Raw genomic sequence first — 6,728 nt, 5'->3', positions numbered from 1 at the left:
CTCTTCCATGATCTTTACTGCTGTAACTCCTTATAACTGTTCTAACCAAAGACTCTTCTACGCCTTAATTTAAAACTGCGCATAACTGCTCTTGGGTAGGCGGTGGCCGAAGTGATAGCGTACTGGACCCACATTCGCCGCGTGATGGACGACGCGGGTTCGAATCCTCACGCTACCACTCGGATTTTTCAGTCACCGCCGAGTGGCTTAAAACTACCCACATGCTGTCCTGAAGACCACCCATCAACCCGGACTCTAGAGGAAGCCGTCCAAGCGAATCAAGAACGAGTTCCGGGGGGCAGCATGAGCCAATGCAAGATGGCGTCACTATAAACACTCGCCTGCGCCAGAACGGGCTGGGCCGACCATCAGGCCCCACCTGGAAGAAGCCTTGGGCCGACCATCAGGCCCCACCGGGGGCCTGATGCGCCTATTGCGCCGGAACAACGTAAAAAAAAAAAAAAAATGCTCATAAGTGCTCTAACTACCCTTCACTACTCTAACCAAAGACTTCACAGTGTTCTTTACTGTTCATAACTGCTCCTAACTTCTCTAACCAACTCTAACCAAAGCCTTCACGGTAAATGTCCAGAGAGTTGCCCATCTCACTGTGGTACCTACTTCTCACCCTAACCATGGGTTAGATCTCATAATTCTATGCATTTTGAACCCCATATATATGCCTCGGAAATTGATAGCATCGCGTCTAGCGATTTTTGAAAAGTTAGTGTTTTGGTAATTATTAAAAATCACTCCGCGCCTCCAAAATACGATATTACGCCTCCATATTGTACATAAGGGACGAAATACATGTCCCTTAACCATAATATGAAGGCGGAAAAACTTAAAAGTAATGAAAAAGCAGTAAAGGTTGTGAAAAGGCATAGTATACATACGCGCGATGTGTTTACATGGCGACGCCATTGCGATGTGAGCAGCGTTGCCAACGATCCGGCTAGCGGTGGTACGCTAGGTTAGCGCTGGTACGCTTAGTTAGCGATTAACCCACGCATGTGAGACAGGTCCACCACGCGTGATTATTTTTTTTTTTTTTTTAGAACACGCACCTTTACCCAAAGGCTTTTGTGAAGGTTTGGGCCGGGTATAGTATTAGGTAAAGGTGCGTGTTCTAAAAAAATAAATAACCACGCGTGGTGGACCTGATCTCACATGCGTGGGTTAATGGCTAACTAAGCGTACCATCGCTAACTGGATCGTTGGCAACGCTGCTCACTTCCCAATATGGCCGCCATCAAAACACATCGCGCGTATGTATAATATGCTTTTTCACTACCTTTACCACTTTTTGTCTACTTTTAAGTTTTTCCGCCTTCATATTATGGTTAAGGGACATGTATTTCGTCCCTTAAGTACAATATGGAGGCGTAATATCGTATTTTGGAGGCGGGGGAACAAAGTATCCCAGTCCCCCCCGTGACGCCCCGAGGCGTCCGCAAAAAACTCACTAACTTTTCAAAAATCGCTTGCAGCGATTCTATCAATTTGCGAGGCAAATATATATGGGGTTCAAAATGCATAGAATTATGAGATATAACCCATTGTTATGGTGAGAAGTACCGCAGTGATATGGTCAACTCTCTGACATTTACCGACTTCACTACGTTCGTAACTGCTCATTACTGCTAACTACTCTAACCACCTACTTCACTACGCTCGTAACCGCTGTTCATAACTACTCTAACCAAAGACTGTACTTCGCTCCTTACTGCTCATAGCTGCTCTAACTGCTCCGACTTTTTTAACTTTTCCCATTTGTAGGTAGTCAAAATTGCTTAGTTAACTGCTAAAGTCATGACGTTCTTAGTTGTTGATGGAAAGTAGGACGTTACATCCTGTGTTGATCGATAATTGCTGAATTCTAGATTAGCCAACCGGATCCCGCTCGTGGAAAGGCTATCGTCCATGCACATTCTTAAACGTATCTCTGAAATGCCAGAATTTGCTCTTTATTACACTCCCACACGGCCACTGCGTGTAACGAAATACACGAGAAATTAATCCAAACAAGGAGAGGTTTGCCGGCGCTGGGGATCGAACCCGCGACCAGCGTAACGGGAGAGCCACTCCTTTACCAGTCGGCTAAGTGGGTTATGGGAGGCTAGCTGATCAGGCAAGTCAGCATTACATCTCGGGCTCCCATCACGACTATTTTTCCGGCCCACGGAGAAGACTGATCGCGTTTTCATGGGTAACTTTCCCGTTCAAGGTGCGGAATTCATGAAAAACTATCACTACGATCCAAAACAGTCCATGATGATCCCAGCAACTTATACGAGAGGGTTTTCAAACGTGCGTACTGAGGCGCCTGTACGTTTAAAAATATAGATCGAAGTTGTCTCTCCTGGGCTGTGAAAAAAATTGGAAAAAATCGCACACCAAGAAGATCAACCCGGATGTCTCACGATACGGGATGGCAGACGTGCTCCCCGTCACGCCCCCGCACCGCCCTCGGTGCTGGCTTATACCGTCCACCCACGGGTCGCCGCCCTGCACGGCAGCCTCACCTCCCCTATCCTGAGGCAAGGTGACAAGGCCCTGCGGCAGCCCCTTCCTTCTCTGCCTCCTCCTACTCCCTCGCAGCCTCCTTCCGGACTGTACGCTCTGTATCAGGCTTTCAGCTGCACAGTCTGTGGAACAGGGTGGCACCGGAGGAGTATAGAGCCAACACAGTGCCGAGGCAGTGGATGGGGATGACGAGGCTCACCACTCTGACATTAGTTCAGCTCGCAGCCCACTCACAGGAGAATGAAATCTTGTTTGTCAAGTACATTTATTGTTTTTCATATTCCGTCACATTGCGGTGCCGTGTGACCCTCGTTGTGGTTATCGCAACAATCATTCAGTTAGGTTCTTCCCGCAGCAGGAGAGGCAGGGCCGTGAGGGGCTGCCCTTCACAGGAGCATGGAAATCATGGATCGTAACCGCTCGGCGATAACTGAACACCGATGTGAGCGAGGCACGCCGCTAAAATAAAGGCCGAAGAGGAATACACTGGGTTGCAGGTCTTAGGCCAAAACTTTGGCCCAAGCACTCCTGCAGGGCGGCAGTGAACTGCTTAAGACTAATGCATTACTAGCTACAGTAAATCATCAACACACAGAAAAAAAAGACATCAGTGAACAAAATACTTTGGAAATGAACCAGAACAGGTCACAATATCACTATATTTCAGTATCACTGTGTGATACTGAAATATACAGATTCAAAATATTAATTAAAGATGTCCATTGTATAATTGGGATTAACATAGAAGAGCTTTCAATGCACAGTTTGAAAACTGTAGTGGAACAGCCTTTAATATATACTGGCTGGTTTATAACCACACCTCTTTATATGAAGAAGAAAAATCTTGAAAAGTAACTGTAAGGCCATTAAAGAACTTTTAGTTCTGTATTCAGGAGATACATTAGAAAATAATCCTTCATTTTTCATGGTACAGTACATCAATTTATAAACACACAAATGTGGCTGTCGTGTGCCTGTGTGGCTGTCATGTTTCTACGTGGCTTCGTGTTCCTATGTGGCCGTCGTGTGCCTGTGTGGCTGCGTGTTCCTATGTGGCTGTCGTGTGCCTGTGTGGCTGTCGAGTTTCTATGTGGCTGTCGTGTGCCTGTGTGGCAGTCGTGTTTCTATGTGGCTGTCGTGTACCTGTATGGCTGTCATATTTCTATGTGGCTGCATGTTCCTATGTGGCTGTCGTGTTTCTATGTGGCTGCGTGTTCCTATGTGGCTGTCGTGTTCCTATGTGGCTGTCATGTTCCTCTGTGGCTGTCGTGTTTCTATGTGGCTGTCTTGTTTCTATGTGGCTGTCCTGTGCCTGTGTGGCTGTCGTGTTTCTATGTGGCTGCGTGTTCCTATGTGGCTGTCGTGTTTCTATGTGGCTGCGTGTTCCTATGTGGCTGTCGTGTTCCTATGTGGCTGTCGTGTTCCAATGTGGCTGTCGTGTTTCTATGTGGCTGTCTTGTTCCTATGTGGCTGTCGTGTTTCTATGTGGCTGCGTGTTCCTATGTGGCTGTCGTGTTTCTATGTGGCTGTCGTGTTCCTATGTGGCTGTCGTGTTCCTATGTGGCTGTCGTGTTTCTATGTGGCTGTCGTGTTTCTATGTGGCTGTGTGTTTCTATGTGGCTGCGTGTTCCTATGTGGCTGTCATGTGCCTGTGTGGCTGTCGAGTTTCTATGTGGCTGTCGTGTGCCTGTGTGGCTGTCGTGTTTCTATGTGGCTGTCGTGTGCCTGTGTGGCTGTCGTGTTTCTATGTGGCTGCGTGTTCCTATGTGGCTGTCGTGTTTCTATGTGGCTGCGTGTTCCTATGTGGCTGTCGTGTTCCTATGTGGCTGTCGTGTTTCTATGTGGCTGTCGTGTTTCTATGTGGCTGCGTGTTCCTATGTGGCTGTCATGTTTCTATGTGGCTATCGTGTTTCTATGTGGCTGCGTGTTCCTATGTGGCTGTCGTGTTTCTATGTGGCTGCGTGTTCCTATGTGGCTGTCGTGTTTCTATGTGGCTGTCGTGTATCTATGTGGCTGTGTGTTCCTATGTGGCTGTCGTGTTTATATGTGGCTGTCGTGTTCCTATGTGGCTGTTGTGTTCCTATGTGGCTGTCGTGTTTCTATGTGGCTCTCGTGTTTCTATGTGGCTGTGTGTTTCTATGTGGCTGCGTGTTCCTATGTGGCTGTCGTGTGCCTGTGTGGCTGTCGAGTTTCTATGTGGCTGTCGTGTGCCTGTGTGGCTGTCATGTTTCTATGTGGCTGTCGTGTGCCTGTGTGGCTGTCGTGTTTCTATGTGGCTGCGTGTTACTATGTGGCTGTCGTGTTTCTATGTGGCTGCGTGTTCCTATGTGGCTGTCGTGTTCCTATGTGGCTGTCGTGTTTCTATGTGGCTGTCGTGTTTCTATGTGGCTGCGTGTTCCTATGTGGCTGTCGTGTTTCTATGTGGCTATCGTGTTTCTATGTGGCTGCGTGTTCCTATGTGGCTGTCGTGTTTCTATGTGGCTGCGTGTTCCTATGTGGCTGTCGTGTTTCTATGTGGCTGTCGTGTATCTATGTGGCTGCGTGTTCCTATGTGGCTGTTGTGTTTCTATGTGGCTGTCGTGTTTCTATGTGGCTGCGTGTTCCTATGTGGCTGTCGTGTTTCTATGTGGCTGTCGTGTTTCTATGTGGCTGTGTGTTCCTATGTGGCTGTTGTGTTCCTATGTGGCTGTCGTGTTTCTTTGTGGCTGTGTGTTTCTATGTGGCTGTCGTGTTTCTATGTGGCTGTCGTGTTTCTGTGTGGCTGCGTGTTCCTATGTGGCTGTCGTGTTTCTATGTGGCTGTCGTGTTTCTATGTGGCTGCGTGTTCCTATTTGGCTGTCGTGTTTCTATGTGGCTGCGTGTTCCTATGTGGCTGTCGTGTTTCTATGTGGCTGTTGTGTTCCTCTGTGGCTGTCGTGTTCCTATTTGGCTGTCGTGTTTCTATGTGGCTGTCGTGTTTCTATGTGGCTGTCGTGTTTCTATGTGGCTGCGTGTTCCTATGTGGCTGTCGTGTTTCTATGTGGCTGTTGTGTTCCTCTGTGGCTGTCGTGTTCCTATTTGGCTGTCGTGTTCCTATGTGGCTGCGTGTTTCTATGTGGCTGTCGTGTTTCTATGTGGCTGTCGTGTTTCTATGTGGCTGTTGTGTTCCTCTGTGGCTGTCGTGTTCCTATTTGGCTGTCGTGTTTCTATGTGGCTGCGTGTTTCTATGTGGCTGTTGTGTTTCTATGTGGCTGCGTGTTCCTATGTGGCTGTCGTGTTCCTATGTGGCTGCGTGTTTCTATGTGGCTGTCGTGTTTCTATGTGGCTGTCGTGTTTCTATGTGGCTGTTGTGTTCCTCTGTGGCTGTTGTGTTCCTATTTGGCTGTCGTGTTCCTATGTGGCTGCGTGTTCCTATGTGGCTGTCGTGTTTCTATGTGGCTGTCGTGTTTCTATGTGGCTGCGTGTTCCTATGTGGCTGTCGTGTTTCTATGTGGCTATCGTGTTTCTATGTGGCTGCGTGTTCCTATGTGGCTGTCGTGTTTCTATGTGGCTGCGTGTTCCTATGTGGCTGTCGTGTTTCTATGTGGCTGTCGTGTATCTATGTGGCTGCGTGTTCCTATGTGGCTGTTGTGTTTCTATGTGGCTGTCGTGTTTCTATGTGGCTGCGTGTTCCTATGTGGCTGTCGTGTTTCTATGTGGCTGTCGTGTTTCTATGTGGCTGTGTGTTCCTATGTGGCTGTTGTGTTCCTATGTGGCTGTCGTGTTTCTTTGTGGCTGTGTGTTTCTATGTGGCTGTCGTGTTTCTATGTGGCTGTCGTGTTTCTGTGTGGCTGCGTGTTCCTATGTGGCTGTTGTGTTTCTATGTGGCTGTGTTTCTATGTGGCTGCGTGTTCCTATTTGGCTGTCGTGTTTCTATGTGGCTGCGTGTTCCTATGTGGCTGTCGTGTTTCTATGTGGCTGTTGTGTTCCTCTGTGGCTGTCGTGTTCCTATTTGGCTGTCGTGTTTCTATGTGGCTGTCGTGTTTCTATGTGGCTGTCGTGTTTCTATGTGGCTGCGTGTTCCTATGTGGCTGTCGTGTTTCTATGTGGCTGTTGTGTTCCTCTGTGGCTGTCGTGTTCCTATTTGGCTGTCGTGTTCCTATGTGGCTGCGTGTTTCTATGTGGCTGTCGTGTTTCTATGTGGCTGTCGTGTTTCTATGTGGCTGTTGTGTTCCTCTGTGGCT

Source organism: Eriocheir sinensis, chromosome 51 (genome assembly GCF_024679095.1).
Source record: "Eriocheir sinensis breed Jianghai 21 chromosome 51, ASM2467909v1, whole genome shotgun sequence".
NCBI lineage: Eukaryota > Metazoa > Arthropoda > Malacostraca > Decapoda > Varunidae > Eriocheir > Eriocheir sinensis.
Note: the sequence above shows the minus strand (reverse complement) of the source record.